Source organism: Mandrillus leucophaeus, unplaced genomic scaffold (assembly GCF_000951045.1).
Source record: "Mandrillus leucophaeus isolate KB7577 unplaced genomic scaffold, Mleu.le_1.0 Scaffold207, whole genome shotgun sequence".
Classification (NCBI taxonomy): domain Eukaryota; kingdom Metazoa; phylum Chordata; class Mammalia; order Primates; family Cercopithecidae; genus Mandrillus; species Mandrillus leucophaeus.
Window position 1 is genome coordinate 4932062 of NW_012102110.1, and position 18248 is coordinate 4950309.

Consider the following 18248-nt stretch of genomic DNA (forward strand, 5'->3'; position numbering starts at 1 on the left):
ACCATTGTAACTGGCATGAGATGTTATCTCATTGTGGTTTTGATTTGCATTTCTCTAATGACCAGTGATGATGAGCTTTCTTTCATATGTTTGTTGGCTGCATAAATGTCTTCTTTTGAGAAGTTTCTGTTCATATCCTTTGCCCACTTTTTGATGGGATTGTTTGTTTTTTTCTTGCTAATTTGTTGAAGTTCCTTGTAGATTCTGAACGTTGGCCCTTTGTCAGATGGATAGACTACAAAATTTTTCTTCCATTCTGTAGTTGCCTGTTCATTCTGATGATCATTTCTTTTGCTGTGCAAAAACTCTTTAGTGTAATTAGATCCCATTTGTCAATTTTGGCTTTTGTTGCCATTGCTTTTGGTGTTTTAGTCATGAAGTATTTGCCCATGCCTATGTTGTGAATGGTATTGTCTGGGTTTTGTTCTAGGGTTTTTATGGTTAGGTCTTACATTTAAGTGTTTAATCCATCTTGAGTTAATTTTTGTATAGGAAAGGATCCAGTTTCAGTTTTCGGCATATGGCTATCCAGTTTTCCCAGCACCATTTATTAAATAGGGAATTATTTCCCCCTTGCTTGTTTTTGTCAAATTTGTCAAAGATCTGATGGTTGCAGATGTGTGGCATTATTTCTGAGGTGTCCGTTCTGTTCCATTGGTCTATATATCTGTTTTGGTATTAGTAACATGCTGTTTTGGTTACTGTAGGCTTGTAGTATAGTTTGAAGTCAGGTAGCATGATGCCTCCAGTTTTGTTCTTTTTGCTTAGGATTGTCTTGGCTATATAGGCTCTTCTTTGGTTCCATATGAAATTTAAAGTAGTCTGTGAAGAAAGTGAATGGTAGTTTGATGGGAATAACATGAATCTATAAATTACTTTGGGCAGTATGGCCATTTTCACAATATTAATTCTTCCTACCCATGAGCATGGAATGTTTTTCCATTTGTTTGTGTCCTCTCTTATTTTCTAAAGTAGTGGTTTGTAGTTCTCCTTGAAGAGGTCCTTCATGTCCCTTGTAGGTTGTATTGCTAGGTATTTCATTCTCTTTGTAGTGATTGTGAATGGGAAGTCAGTCATGATTTGGTGCTCTGTTTGTCTATTACTGGTATATAGGAATGCTTGTGATTTTTGCATGTTGATTTTGTATCCTGAGAGTAGGGAGTTTTGGGGCTGAGACGATAGGGTTTCCTAAATATACAATCATGTCATCTGCAAACAGAGACAATTTGACTTCCTCTTTTCCTATTTGAATACCCTCTATTTCCTTCTCTTGCCTGATTACCCTCGCCAGAACTTCCAATACTATGTTGAATAGGAGTGCTGAGAGAGGACATCCTTGTCTTGTGCCAGTTTTCAAAGGAAATGCTTCCAGCTTTTGCCCATTCAGTATAATATTGTATAATATTGACTGTGGGTTTATCATAAATAGCTCTTATTATTTTATTGTTCTGAGATATGTTCCAGCAATACCTAGTTTATTGAGTGTTTTTAGCATGAAGGGGTGTTGAATTTTGTCAAAGGTCTTTTCTGCATTTATTGAATAATCATGTGGTTTTTGTTATTGGTTCTGTTTATGTGATGGATTACATTTGTTGATTTGCTTATATTGAACCAGCCTTGCATTCACAAGATGAAGCCGACTTGACCGTGGTGGATAAGCTTTTTGATGTGCCACTGGATTCAGTTTGCCAGTATTTTATTGAGGATTTTTGCATTGGTGTTCATCAGGGATATTGGCCTGAAATTTTCTTTGTTTGTTGTGTCTCTGCCAGGTTTTGGTATCAGGATGATGCTGGCTTCATAAAATGAGTTAGAGAGGATTCCCTCTTTTTCTATTGTTTTGAATAGTTTCAGAAGGAATAGTACCAGCTCCTCTTTGTACCTCTGGTAGAATTCAGTTGGGAATCTGTCTGAACCTAAGCTTATTTTCATTGACAGGCTATTAATTACTGCCTCAATTTCAGAACTTGTTATTGGTCTATTCAGGGATTTATCTTCTTCCTGGTTTAGTCTTTGGAGGGTGGATGTGTCCAGGAATTTATACATTTCTTTGACATTTTCTAGTTTATTTGTGTAGAAGTGTTTATAGTATTCTCTGATGGTAGTCTGTATTTCTGTGGGATCAGTGGTGATATCCCCTTTATCATTTTCTATTGTGTCTATTTGATTCTTCTGTCTTTTCTTCTTTATTGATCTGGCTTGCAGTCTGTCTATTTTGTTAATCTTGTCAAAAAGCCAGCTCCTGGCTTCATTGATTTTTGAAAGGGTTTTTCATGTCTCTATCTCCTTCAGTTCTGCTCTGATCTTAGTTATTTCTTGTCTTCTGCTAGCTTTTGAATTTGTTGACTCTTTCTTCTGTAGTTCTTATAATTGTCATGTTAGGGTGTTGATTTTAGATCTTTCCCACTTTCTCCTGTGGGAATTTAGAATTTAGTTCTATAAATTTCCCTCTAAACACTGCTTTAGCTTTGTTTCAGAGATTCTGGTATGTTGTGTCTTTGTTCTCATTGTTTTCAAATAACTTATTTATTTCTGCCTTAATTTCTTTATTTACCCAGTAGTCATTCAGGAGCAGGTTGTTCAGTTTTCATGTAGTTGTGCAGTTTTGAGTGAGTTTCTTAATCCTGATTTCTAATTTGATGGCACTGTGGTCTGAGAGACTATTACGATTTCTGTTCTTTTGCATTTGCTAAGGAGTGTTTTACTTCCAATTATGTGGTTGGTTTTGGAATAAGTGGTATGTGGTGTTGAGAGGAATATATATTCTGTTGATTTGGGGTGGAGAGTTCTGTAGATGTTTATTTGTCCACTTGGTCCAGAGCTGAGTTCAAGTCCTGAATATCCTTGTTAATTTTCTGTCGCATTGATCTGTCTAGTATAGACAGTGGGGTGTTAAAGTCTCCCACTATTATTGTGTCAGAGTCTTTATAGGTGTCTGAGAACTTGCTTTATGAATCTGGGTGCTCCTGTATTGGGTGCATATATACTTAGGATAGTTAGCTCTTCTTTTTGCATTGATCCTTTTACCATTGTGTAATGCCCTTCTTTGTCTTTTTTGATCTTTGTTGGTTTAAAGTCTGTTTTATCAGAGACTAGGATTGCAACCCCTGCTTTTTTTTTTTCTTTCCATTTGCTTGGTAAATATTCCTCCATCCCTTTATTCTGAGCCTATGTGTGTTTTTGCACATGAGATGGGTTTCCGGAATATAGAACACCAATGGGTCTTGACTGTTTATCCAATTTGATTTGCCAGTCTGTGTTTATTTGTTGTTGTTGTTGTTATTTTGTTTTGTGTTTTGAGATGAAGTCTTGCTCTGTCACCCAGGCTGGAGTGCACTGGCATGATCTTGGCTCACTGCAACCTCCACTACCTGGGCTCAAGCGATTATCCAGTCTCAGCCTCCTGAGTAGCTTGGATTACAGGTGCCCACTACCACACTAATTTTTTGTACTTTTAGTAGAGATGGGGTTTCGCCATGTTGGGCAGGCTGGTATCGAACTCCTGACCTCAGGTGTTCCACCCGCTTGGCCTCCCAAAGTGCTGGGATTACAGGTGTGAACCACCACACCTGGCCCAGTCTGTGTCTTTTAATTGGGGCATTTACATTTAAGGTTAATATTGTTATGTGTGAATTTGATCCTGCCATTATGGTGCTAGCTGGTTATTTTGCTGATTAGTTGATGCAGTTTCTTCATTTTGTCAATGGTCCCTACATTTTGGTATGTTTTTGCAATTGATACTGGTACTGGTTTTTACTTTCCATATTTAGCGCTTCCTTTAGGAGCTCTTGTAAGGCAGGCCTGGTGGTTACAAAATCTCTCAGCATTTGCTTGCTTCTAAGGATTTTATTTCTCCTTCCTTATGAAGCTTAGTTTGGCTGGATATGAAATTCTGGGTAGAAAATTCTTTTCTTTAAGAATGTTGAATATTGGCCCCCACTCTCTTCTGGCTTGTAGGGTTTCTGCAGATTGATCTGCTGTTAGTCTGATGAGCTTCCCTCTGTGGGTAACCCAACCTTTCTCTCTGGCTGCCCTTAACATTTTTTCTTGCATTTCAGCCTTGATGAATCTGACCACTATGTGTCTTGGTGTTGCTCTTCTTGAGGAGTATCTTACTGGTGTTCTCTGTATTTGCTGAATTTGAATGTTGGCCTGTCTTGCTATGTTGGGGAAGTTCTCCTGCATTATATCCTGAAGTGTGTTTTCCAACTTGGTTCCATTCTCCCCTTCACTTTCAGGTACACCAATCAAACATAAGTTTGGTCCTTTCACATACTCCCATATTTCTTGGAGGCTTTGTTCTTTCCTTTTCATTCTTTTTTCTCTAATCTTGTCCTCACGCTTTGTTTCATTAAGTGGATCTTCAATCTCTGATATCCTTTCTTCCACTTGATCAGTTCAGGTATTGATACTTGTATATGCTTCCCGAAGTTCTTGTGCTGTGTTTTTCATCTCCATCAGGTAATTTATGTTCTTCTCTAAACTAGTTATTCTAGTTAGCAGTTCCTGTAACCTTATATCCAGGTTCTTAGCTTTCTTGCATTGGGTTACAACATGCTTTTTTCGCTCAGAAGAGTTTACTACCCACCTTCTGAAGCCCACTTCTGTCATTTCGTCAAACTCATTCTCCATCCAGTTTTGTTCCCTTGCTGGCAAGAAGCTGTAATTCTTTGAAGGAGAAGAGGCATTCTGGATTTTGGAATTTTCAGCCTTTTTGTGCTGGATTTTCCTTATCTTCATGGATTTATCTATGTTTGGTCTTTGATGTTGCTGAACTTTGGATGGGGTTTTTGCATGGGCATCCTTTTTGTTGATGTTGGTGCTATAGGTTTCTGTTTGTTAGTTTTCCTTCTAACAGGCCCCTCTTCTGCAGGTCTGCTGGAGTTTGCTGGAGGTCCACTCCAGACCGTGTTTCACTTGGTATCACCAGTGGAGGCTGCAGAACAGCAAAGATTGCTGCCTTGTCCTTCCTCTGGAAGCTTCATCCCAGAGGGTCACCCACCAGATGCCAGCCAGTGTTCCTCTGTATGAAGTGTTTGTCGACCCCTGCTGAGAGGCATCTCCCAGTCAGGAGGCATGGGGGTCAGGGACCCACTCAAGGAGGCAGTCTATCTCTTAGCAGACCTAGAGGGCTGTTCTGGGAGATCTGCTGCTCTCTTCAGAGCTGGCAGTCAGGAACGTTTAAGTCTGCTGAAGCTGCGCACACAGCCGCCCCTTCCCCCATGTGCTCTGTCCCAAGGAAATGGGAGTTTTATGTATAAGCCCCTGACTGGGGCTGCTACCTTTCTTTCAGAGACGCTCTAACCAGAGAGGAGGAATCTAGAGAGGCAGTGTAGTTACAGTGACTTTGCTTAGCTGCAGTGGATTCCACACCCAGTTTGAACTTCCTGGTGGCTTTGTTTACACTATGAGGGGAAAACCACCTACTCAAGCCTCAGGACTGGCGGACGACCCTCCCTGCACCAAGCTCGAGCATCCCAGGTCAACTTCAGACTGCTGTGCTGGCAACAAGAATTTCGAACCAGTGGATCTCAGCTTATTGGGCTCCATGGGGGTGGGATCTGCTGAGCAAGACCACCCAGCTCCCTGGTTTCAGCCCCCTTTCCAGGGAAGTGAATGGTTCTGTCTCGCTGGTGTTCCAGGCACCACTGGGGTACGAAAAAACTCCTGCAGCCATCTCAGTGTCTGTCCAAATGGCCACCCAGTTTTGTGCTTGAAACCCAGGGCCCTGGTGGTACAGGCACCCAAGGGAATCTCCTGGTCTGTGGGTTGTGAAGACTGTGGGAAAAGAGTAGTATCTGGGCAAGATAGCACCGTCCTTCACAGCACAGTCCCTCACGGCTTCCTGTGGCTAGGGGAGGGAGTTTCCTGACCCCTTGCACTTCCCGGGTGAGGCAGTGCCCCACCTTGCTTCTGCTTGCCCTCCGTGAGCTGCATCCACTATCTAACCAGTCCCAGTGAGATGAACTGGGTATCTCAGTTGGAAATGCAGAAGTCACCCACCTTCTCTATTGGTCTTGCTGGGAGCTGTGGACTGCAGCTGTTTCTATTCAGCCATCTTTGATAAAGAGGGGGCTGCATTTAAATCTGTGTGTCTCATTCAGCAGCTATGTGGAGTGTGCTATGCATTATGACCTGTCTTCTTCTCATGAGCTGATAGGCTCTCCTCAATTGATTATTTTTCATCACAAGTAAACTAGTTATTTGAATATCTCAACTTACTATAAGCCTACCCTATAGTAGAAGGTGAAGCAACGTTTACAAACGAGGGGCTGGCCCTTGTTGAAGTACCATATGAAAACCCTCCTGCTCTGAGTTATCCTTCCTCTTTTCCAATCCTGGGAACAATGAAAGTTCAACCTGCTTTGGTTCTCAGTTCTTTAAGGTCAGAAGACCAGGCACCTTCAAGGGAATGAATGCCAATCTTCTTCCAAGGATTTATGCTGTTTTAGAACCAGAAACTCTTTTTCATAATCCGCAGTCTTATAATCTTCACCTTGAGGATCTCTGTTTGATCTCCAGGCTCTCCCAGAGTACACAGAAAAAAAAAAAAAAAAAAAAAAAAAAAAACCCTATATAAAGTTTCTCCTTTGAGTCCATGCAGTACAGTTTTGTCAGCATGAGAGTGTATCAATCAGCTCTAGTGATCTTGAAGCTCAGAAAGCAGACTAGACTGCGGTTGAAAGAAGAGGGAAAACAAGCTACATTCAAGTTACCAGTTTGCTAGAAACTTCCTAATATATTTTGTAGAAATTATTGAAATTGAGAGGACACAGTAAGAGAGTGATGGGCAATGTGACATAGTGGGGCACTCCATCCAATTATTGCCAAGTGGGAAAGAAGACCTTGTGTTGCTACATCTCTCCATTTTTTTTTCAAGAAAAATCATAAATCGAGAATTTTATTTAATATCTTTTCATTTCAAAATATTGAAGATTTGTAGAATTGTTTTTGTAAATACTGTATGAATGAAACCAAACATGTCTTTAGGTTGGATTCAGCCTACAGTGTCCTAGGTTAGGATCTCTGGAGTAGATGGTATTTTGGATAATAGATGGACATCTCTAACTTTTTAATTCTGTATTGATATGGTTTGGCTCTGTGTCCCCACCCAAATCTCATCCTGTAGCTCCCATAATTCCCAGGTGTTGTGGGCAGGACCTGATGGGAGATGATTGAATCATGGGGGTGGATCTTTCCCATGCTGTTCTCATGATAGTGAATGGATCTCACGAGATCTCATGGTTTTAAAAATGGGAGTTTCTCTGCACAAACTCTTTTTTGCCTGCTGCTATCTACATAAGATGTGACTTGCTCCTCCTTGCCTTCCACCATGATTGTGAGGCCTCCCCAGCCATATGGAACTGTAAATCCAATAAACCTTTTTTTTTTTTTTTTTTTTTTTTGTAAATTGCCCAGTCTTGAATAGGTCTTTATCAGCAGCATTAAAATGAGCTAATACACATATGATGGAAGACAACTATCATGCTTTCTCTTTAGGCAAGTTCCTTGGAAAGAGAGGCATGTCCTCTACTTAGTTTTTTATTGCCGAATGTTCCAAGTATAGCATAAGGTATACACAGGACATTTAGTAGGTGTTTATGGAATGAAGAAAGACAACCCTTGGTGCCAGTGTCAGAGACTAATAGGTGACTGGTCTGACTTTTGTGAATATAAACAGTACTGCAGTAAAGGAAGCTACTAATGTGGCAATTAAAAGTGTGAAGAGGGATGAGACATAGTGTCATGAACTAAAATATTCCCTGGAATTGATTTCCATAAAGGTGAGCAGAATATGCATGTATGTGCCTTCTGCAAAACCAGAATATTTTCAAAACTTTCAGCTGTCCAATTTACCTGTGGCATGGAGCTAGCTGAACAATGAATCCTGTTTAATGAGGAATACAAGAAGTTTTGTCCCAACCATGAGGATTTGAAGATTTTATAGTCTGACAACTACCTGGATGCAAAGCTTTGTCTCATGTGGCATAACCTGAAGATGAACTCAAAACCATGAATTTTCATTTTTTTTCCTATTTGCCATGTCTCTTTTGAAGAGAGTTCGAAGAGTCTCTTGTAGGGAAAGGAAAACAATGAAATCATTATCCTATATTTTGCAAGCACAGAGTCTGAATACTATAATAGTGAAGAAATGATTGCCTGAAATAACAACTCAAATGTGATTTCAAAATATGAGAGAGAAAGGCCAAAAACAGAATTTGAATTGCAAGCCTCCTTAATTGTTGATTGGGCTCTAATGGTCTGTTCACTGTACTACTGTCTGTATGAACATGAGCCCTATTCCTAATTACAACCTATTTTTATTGTTATCTAGATGACATCAAGATCTGTGGGATTAAACAGACAGTGCCATGCACACTGTGTAATGATTGTAGCCAAATACCATGTTTTCTCAAGACCATGGAGAGAGAGTGATTTCCTCAGTCAAAATATCAACGGCTAGATTTTCAAGGCTGCTACCATTATACTGTTGTCACTCTGAGAACAACAACAACAAAATGTCACTCTATTGAGTCAACAGACTGTCTTTAGCTTATCTTCAAACTCATATTATTTTACTCTTTAATTTCAAAATTTTTGTTTATTAAGTTTCTCTCTGGGAGAGTTTGAAACATGAGTTTTAAAACAGATTATTAACATCAAAGACTATTGAGTTCACTTATAAGTAATAGGAATATAGAGTAATAATACTACACATTTATATATAATCTGTCTACTTTCAAAGAAAGGATTTGAAGTAGGTTCTTCAGAGTAAATGAGCTAAATACGATCAGCTTTTTCTGTTGGGAAATTGAAGAATCTAATGAGTGCACCCAAAGAATGGCGAACACGGCAGTTTTCTTCAGGACTGTCACAGTGCCCTGCTTCCAAAGGATATGACACCCAAAGAGTTCACAGCTGTGCTGTCATCGCAAGCTTAAATTTAACACTGGTGATATCATAGCTATGGAATACAATTTTTTAAAAATATCACAACTGAATTTTTAGATTACGTAGTATCATTAAGAAGTGAGCTCCACCAGTTTTGATAGAGACTACTGACATTTGAGAGCATACAATGAAGGAAATTTATTTAAAAATCAACTGTGTCACATACTGCGTTAAGACTTTCATACCTATGATCTCAGCCTCAAAACAACCCCGTGAGCTAAGTAGCATTATCCTTATTCTGTACACTAGCAACTTAAGATTTGAAGAGGTTAAATACCTTCTCCAGGATCACACAGCTGGCAAACGACTGAACAAGGAGGCTCACCCACGTCTTCCTGATTCCAAAGCATGTGCTCTTTCCATTACACATGGAATGTTGGGAATTCAGATTGTATTTCGTTTTGGCCTAGGTTAAAAACCTGCTCTGGACATTTCTCAGGAGTCAAATAAAATAGAGGCTAATGAAAACAGCAAATTCATCTCCTAACAAAGCCTAACACACCTCGGTGGCAAGGGACAGGGTCTCACTATTGGAATAAAAATTATGACATGACCAAAAGCTCTGTTCTCAGCCATCCCCTCTCATAGATGTAGTGATCTCTTAAAGTCCACCACGAGTATTCCTTCCTATGTCCTTTTTAAAAAAATAAAATTATTTCTATGGGAGACAGGAAAGAATCATATATGAAATAAATTCACATTCAAGTGCTTAGTGACTAATCAGATATGCTTTCTTCTAAGAAGAAAGGCAGTCAACACGTTTTTGGTGTGTGAAGATGATGTGGCTGAAAAGCAGAATGGAAATCTGGAAAGGAAATGAAAGAACACTCTGTCTTTTTCACTTTCTGCTTAGGTCAAGTCCTAGACACAGTACTTGGAAAAGGAAGAGAAAATGAGATGCTGGTGGTGTTTTTTTTTTTTTTTTTTCCTTGAGTAGTCTGGAAACTTGCAATGGGTCAAATTTGTAGCCATGTTCTTGATTTGAAAGATGTCTACCTGAAGATAATCGTAGTTTTAAACATTTTATTTTAATGGTCACTGATGATTGGTATTATTTTAAAGGTTAAGCATTGGCATCAAGGTTTTTCTATATCCTTTGCTTTTACAATTTTAATAATACTCTACATGAAATAAACACTTTGAAAACTTAGGAGATTTCATCCTTTCTTACTTGTGAATTTGACTTTTGAACTGTTATTAAGTTTGAAGTCCAAATTATGGAGTTGACTAAGACTGATACTAGATTAAAAAGTGTGCAAAACCATGGGATTAAAAGACCTAATCAGTTTTTCTGTGTTACTGACTTTCCTGCTTAACTGAGTATTGTAGAGTATTACATAATTAATATAGGATGTAACACAGATCTTAAAAGTTAAAAGTCAATAACAAGATTCCAAGCACTGTCCATAGTTGGTAAAACACAAAATTCCACTTTAAAACAACATTTTTCAAAGCCTCTCAGAAATTAGTCTGCTCTCAGGAAGTCCTGCCGAAGGCTGTCATAATGAGACATGCCTATGGAGTTGGCAGCCATCTTGTGCAGTGAGAGACGGAGTGTCTGGCTCTGAGCCAAGGAAAGCCAAAGTGATCAATATTACATCCTGAAAGCACCAATGGACCCTTTGTCCCAGAACTAGCGCTTCTGGGAGATGTGCCAGAAGATTCACATGTGCACATATGTGCACACACAGTAACATGATGATTCAGGAAATTCAGTCATATGGGAAGATCAAAAGCACAGCAGGATATTCCTGTGACTCTGGCATTGGTCAGCAATACTTCAACCTCCACATCCAAATATGGAGGCAGCTTAAAGAGCCTACAGATGGAAGACAAACAGAAACTTGAAAAAATGTACTAAGACAGCTTATTTTTCTCCTGTTGTCCTTACACCTACCATGAACACTCTGGTGCCTTGCCAGTCACTCCTGCACCGCTTTGAAGTTTGACTCTGTCCCTGAATCCTACAGAGTGGATGCCAGCCTGGCCTGATCTCACCTCTTTAAGCCTCCTGCCTCCAGTGTGCTCACAAGTGTTTGGAACATGTATTGGGGATAGAGGAGAATATGATCCCAGACCCAGCTCCAGACGGCTACTAGAACACGTTATGTGTCTGGCATTGAACAAGATCACATTGCCAATTTAAAACCATCGAAGTGATCTCAATTTTCTTGGGAAAGAAAAAAAGAAAGACCATGTGCCTGATGAGAGAACAATGAAAAGATAACTCACACACACAAATGCCATCTGCCTAAAAATCCAGGCCATATTTGGGACCAGAAAAATATATTTTAAGTGGATAGCATTAACAGAAGGGCCTAATCAGGCACTCTTGCTACTGTTGTCTTTATGGATAAATTTTAAGGACAGGTGGAGCCAGGCAGGAAGTAAATATTCAATTTAGAACGTTTTCATGCGTTTAATATCTGCCTCTCTCATCATGTTTACAATTTTTACAGTCTTTGTTATGAATAGCTTCTCATCACATTTCTAAGAGGGAGATCATCATAATTACAACCTTATGTTATGGCAGAGCAGAAAGAAGTGACTTGGCAAAGGTCATGCGGCAATGCAGTGTCCTAGACAGGAAGGGAACTGATATATCTGGAAACCATTGTGAGTTGTGCATTCCAGTGTACATGGCAGAAAGCAAGGCTCAAGTTGCTGCAGCCAAAGCTTAGAGCTTTTTCTGAAGCATGAGTGCTTGGTATGGATATCACCAAAAAGAAAAAAGAAATTAAGCTTTAGTAGTATTGAGCAAAATCCGACTGGGAGAAATTTCCAAATTACTGTTACTTTTATGGGTATTAGGAGTAAGACAGAGAAAGGATAAACTGCCCTTTAATAATAGAGTATTTGATTTGGCATTTAAATGGTTACAAAATCTACTCTTAGGCAACAATTTACCCTGTGCGAAAGTGTTGTATTAATTCAGATAAGGATGGTACCTCCTTCATGAGACTCTCCAGGGGTTCTTTGTGTTCTTGTATGGTCCACATGGCTATATAATGAGCCAACACATATCCTGGGATGCTGCTTTGCAGTAGGAATTAGATGTTTAAATGATTTTAGAAATGGAATATCATGAAGTCTATAATTTCTACACAATGAATGAGTCATTTGCAGATCCTTACAGTTGGTCTTTTCCCAGCAAAAGTTTCAAGAATAAAAATCCCCTATCTCTCAACATAACATCAAAGAGAATAAGATTGAAAACTCAGAAGAGAGAAACAAAGAGACTCATAGTTAGTATTTTTTTCAGAAAATACATATTTCCCAGTAAGCAAATCTCCTTATAAATATAATTGTTTAAAAATGAAAAAAAAAACCCTCTGAATTTACCGTATGAACTTTGGAATATTTAAAATGGAGAAACCAAGAATTTTCTGTAATCAGTATTAAAATTTTGACATATAGAAGTGAAAATTTAAATCATAAGGTATAGGAGAAGACCTTTATTTGATACAGAAAAGGTCTTACTAGAGGAGAATATGACCCAAACTGGATAAGGGCAGACACATCTTCCTTGACCAGATCTGACAAGTGGCTTTACCCAGTTGTCTCACAAAAAAGAATTACATGTTTATAACCCATATGGTTTATGTTTCTAATATTTAAAAAAGAGGTGATTGTAAAATATTTCAGACAATAGAAAATAGTGTACCATCACCAGCCATATTTTACATGTTTCAGCATCTTACCATATTCGCTTTAGATCTAATTCTTTGTTGCCGGGCACGGTGGCTCACATCTGTAATCCCAGCACTTTGGGAGGCCAAGGAGGGCAGATCACTTGATGTCAGGAGTTGAGACCAGCCTGGCCAATACGTTGAAACCCCATCTCCACTAAAAACACAAAAGTTAGCCAGGCACGGTGGCGGGCGCCTGTAATACTAGCTACTTGCGGGGCTGAGGCAGGAGAATCACTTGAACCTGGAGTGTGGAGGTTGCAGTGAGCTGAGATTGAACCACTGCATTCCAGCCTGGGTGACAGAGTGAAACTCCGTCTAAAAAAAAAAAAAAAGAAAAAAGAAAAAAAAAGACCTTCTTTATACGAAAGAAGACATAGCAGATATATTAATATTTGAATGCTATAATAGAAGACTATCCTGTCTTGCAATTCCATTTCCTTTTTTCTCTCCATGGTAGTACCTGAAATTGGGGTGTATTTTATTGTTGTTTTTATACCTTACTACCTGTAGATGTATTAGCAATTATTATGTAGTGTCGTTTGCACATTTTTAAATTAGGTAATATTATGTTGTTTTACATTTTTCTATGTGATTTTTACCCTACCATAGTTTTTAACATTTATCCAAGCTTTTATATATATATATATATATCTTCTAATTATTATAACCACTAAAACTAGTCTACTTATGTGTGTGTGTGTGGGATGCCTTTTAATGATGGTTCACTATTATTACTTTTCATTGTTGTTGTACTTTTTAGTTTGTATTTCCTTGATTATAGTGAGATTGATTTCCTTTTCTGTGATTTCTCTTTTCATATCCTTTGCCCATTTTTCCCACTGGATTGTTTGATTTTGTGAAATTAATTTTTAGCAGTTTATAATATATTCTTAATGCCAATTCTTTGACAATTGCATGCCTTGCAAATAACTTCTCTCTACTATGTCTCTTTAATGATTTATAGACTGCTGTATATAATGGCACATCTCACCTCTATTCCTTACATCAGCCCCATCCATTATACATAGTTGATGCCAAAAAGGAAATATTACAGCAACTTCACTGTGCTTTTCTATCAACCTCATTCTTGTTGAACTTCAATTATACCTTGCTTCTAGCCCTTGGCTCTGTTTTTCTTTGACTTCAAATCCAATCTTTTGTATGACATTTGAACTTGCATATCCAACTTTTTATATTCTATGCTTCCTGAAAATGTTGTACAGCACTCAACCTTTGTCATCTCATCTTTTTCCTTCTTGTGTAGATTCTCTGGATCTTATATAATTTATATCCCATGCTTTCATGATTGTGGTAAGCTAGATCCTTTGGCCTAGCATTGAACTTTCTCTTAAATTCTAAATCTTTAATAAATGAATTTGTTTTCTTCAGACATATATTTCTAGCATAAATCATATTATTCATGTATTTTATGACTTCTTTATTATCTGTTTCCCTCCTCTGCATCCTCCTACAAGAATGTAAACTTTATGAGAGCAAGAACTTTATCTTTTCACCACAGTATTTTCAATAATTTCTGAAAGGAAGAAGGAATCCAGATAATGTTCTTTGCATGATTTCTGATTTTTGAAAACCCAGCGCAAGCCTTTTTAACTAAGGTTCTATATCATTCTCACACCATAATATGTAGCTAGTCAATCTTCATTTGTTATTTTTGTTGTACTTCCGTTCTCACAGCACCTTTGATAAGTATGGCAGTTTTAAAACATGGCTGTAAATTATTTGCCATTTCTCCCATAAAGAGGTCTGATTTGTGTACTCATTCTTGATTTAGGTGAGTTTGTGGTGCCACAGGATTTTTGAGACTGAGTCATAAAAAGTCATGCAATTTGCGCCTTGTTTTCTGGAACACTTGCTTATGGAATCCTGAGTCATCATGTGATGAGTCCAGCAACATATCCTGAGGCCACCATCCTGTGAGGAAACCCAAACCATATGGAGAGGTCACATGGCAACATACAGGTCACATAGTCACATGTAGGAGTTCTAGGTGACAGTCCCTGCTTAGCCCAGCCTTTGATTTATTCCTGACCAGTTCCCAGACATGGAAGAAGCCTCTAAATGATTCTGTCTCTCAATTGTTCAAGTCACTCCCAGTCATTTAAGTCTCTTCAGCTGAACCCACATATATTATGAAGCAAAGACAGAACATGTCCACTGCGCTCTGCCTGAATGCCAAATGCTACCTATACAAAAAGGATGCCAAATTAATTTTGAGGCCAAAATTCTATTATGGTAGAGTGAAAAGACCAGATAAACCACATTTTAAATTAAACTGTATAACCAAGCTGACAATAATCTGGATTTATTGCAAACTAAAACTCCACTTTAATAGATCAACTATCCAAAGAAAAAATCCTGTTTTCTATACTTTTTGGCATCCGCCACCACGCTCGGCTAATATTTTGTATTTTTAGTAGGAATGGGGTTTCACTGTGTTGGCCAGGCTGGTCTCGAACTCCTGACCTCGTGATCCACCCGCCTCGACCTTCCAAAGTGCTGGTATTACAGGAGTAAGCCACTGCACCCAGCCCTTCCTTTCTCTATGTAGATCCAAGTATCTATCACATCTATCACATCTCAAAGTTATAGAAGAAAAATAAAAAATTGAAGACTCCAGCAAATATGTTTCTAAGATTTCTGATTTGAACAAATCATCCTGGAAGAATACTTTATAAATGTAACCATCATTACAATACCCTCAAGCCCAAAAGCAGTCTAGAGCTTGTATAATGTAGGCCCAAGAGTTCATTATAATGATGGAATCTATTGCGTCAATACCAAATTCCCCAACAAAGACTTTTAATATATAAGTGGATGAAGAGTCAGTACAAATGAACCCATATTCAGGACATTGTCAGCTCATGCTTTACATATCACTCAGGGGCATTTTATTCTACTCATTACTGTCTTCTTAAAGCTCTCCTCTCCTTGGGAATCTGTGACACTACTCTAGTGATTTTCCTGCTCCATATCCAGGTTTTTCTTCTAAGTCTTCTATGGATACCTGTTCCTAATGCTACTCCAAGCACCGTCTTCAGCTGTCGGTTCTTATCAAAGTCATTCACATGAGTGATCTAATGTACTGTATACATGCTGACGACCTTCACATGTCTACCTCCAATTCAGATTTCTCTTGAAGCTAAACATATAATCTGCACCTTGGACATATTCCCTTAGAGATAAATCTTCTTTCTCCCAAGGCTGGCTTGGTGCAGGTGTACTTGTCAAAGCCCAGAAGCCACCCCACCTCTGGCTACATGTGTTGACTTTAGGTCAGAGTGAAGGTGCATGGAATCCAAGACACATTTCAGGGCCTGGGCCTGGACTGGACATGGCTGTGGGTCCAGGAAAAGGCTGGGTCTCTAGTAAATTTTAGGGAATCAACAGGAATTTTAAAAGCTATGTACAAAGCTTCTTGTAGAAATGCCTACCTTGATGACCTATAGAAGCTTTAATGTTTTCAGAAATTGACTTTGTGCTTAGACTGCAGGCTGTATGAGAATTTTGTCTAATTTGCTTAACATTGTATATCCAACACTTAACAGATTGCCTAATCCGGAGTAGGCAGACAATATTGACCGAATAGATGAATGTATGAATTGATGAGTGTATGAAATAGTCTCAGAACTGTTTTCTTCCCAATATTCCCTGTTTTTGGAATGATGACATCATCTCTTTCAATTTTCCCAAGCCAAGAACCTCAAAGTCATCTTAGATCTTCTTCTCCTAGCCCTCACACAACGATTTGGTCATCAATTCTGTCAATTCTACTTTCTGACTATCTGCTCCTCCTCCCCATCCCCATGACCATTGCCCGAGTTTATCACCAACCTCTTCATCTTCTACATGGCAATCAGAGAGATAATTCTAAACACAAGTGCCACTACATCACATCCTACCCAGCTCTGCCACTGAGCTTAATGACTTTGGACAAGTTACTTAACCATGCTGAGTCCTGCAACAGATTGTGAGGCTTAAATTAATAAATGTTAACTGTTTAGAACAGAGCCTAGGATAAGGTAACAGTCAATAAATGTTACCTAGTGCTTTTGTTATTGTAATCCACTATTCTTCAATATACCTGATTTGTTCATAGAGAAACAAAAACAAAGGCCAGGCGCGGTGGCTCACGACTGTAATCCCAGCACTTTGGGAGGCCTAGGCGAGCGGATCACCTGAGGTTGGGAGTTCGAGAGCAGCCTGGCCCACATAGTGAAACTCCATCTCTACTAAAAATACAAAAATTAACTGGGCATGTTGTCACATGCCTGTAATACCATCTCAGGAAGCTGAGATGGGAGAATCACTTGAACCTGTGACGCGGAGGTTGCAGTGAGCTCAGATCACACCACTGCACTCCAACCTGGGCTTCAGAGTGAGACTCCGTCTCAAAAAACAAAAACAAAAACAAATCAACGCAAGTCAATCCCTTTGCTGGGCATGTAAGACTTTTCTTACCTGACTTCCACTGGTCTAGCCTCATTCCCCACTCTCTTTCCCTAAATTTGAGAGATACCAAATCCCTTTGCTTTTTTTTTTTTTTTTTTTTTTCCACTCTGTCAACCAGGCTGGAGTGCAATGGCACGATCTTAGGTCACTGCAGCCTACGACTCACAAGTTCAGGAGACCCTCCCACCTCAGCCTCCTGAATAGTGGCAACTACAGGCCTGTGCCACCACACCTGGCCTTTTTTTTTTTTTTTTCCACTCTGTCAACCAGGCTGGAGTGCAATGGCACGATCTTAGGTCACTGCAGCCTACGACTCACAAGTTCAGGAGACCCTCCCACCTCAGCCTCCTGAATAGTGGCAACTACAGGCCTGTGCCACCACACCTGGCGCTAATGTTTTGTTTTTTTTGGTAGAGACAGGGTTGCACCATGCTGTTCAGGCTGGTCTGTAAATGATCTATCTGCCTTGGTCTCCCAAAGTGCTGGGATTACAGGTGTGACACCACCCCTGGCTACTTTGCATTTTTGATACATGACATGCTTCTTTATACCTTTGCATATACAGTTATCATCCCTTAACTCCTCTTACATTTAAATTTCAGTTTTAATGCTGTGTCCTCTAATGAACTTTGCCTGATGTCTTTAAAGTCAGATGCTTCCCTGAAAGTGACACTTAACTTGTGTATATGATACTCATGACTTTCAGCTCACTGTATTATTAAATTTTCAAGCAGTATTTCTCTAGCTTTATTAAATTGTATACTTCTTTTGGGGAGAAATAATTCTTTTATCTTTGTTCCATTTTTCTATGAATAGTAATAGAGTCTAACATTTAGCATACATTCAATAATTATTTGTTGAACAAATAAAGCACCTTATTATTAAATCATTAGAATGACCTAGATTATTGATAGGAAAATAATATATTGAGTAAATAAAATATCCTTTAGAATTTATGATTCTCTTCTGAGAAAAACTTCAGTTCTGTATATTTAATGATTTAAGTAAGTAAGCTCATCTTTTGAAGAAGATCCATAGTTTATGGTATTTTGCCATCATATTTTTCTTCTTTAACACTTTGCCTTTCTTTTTCTTTTTCCTTTTTTTTTTTTTTTTTTGTTTGAGACGGAGTCT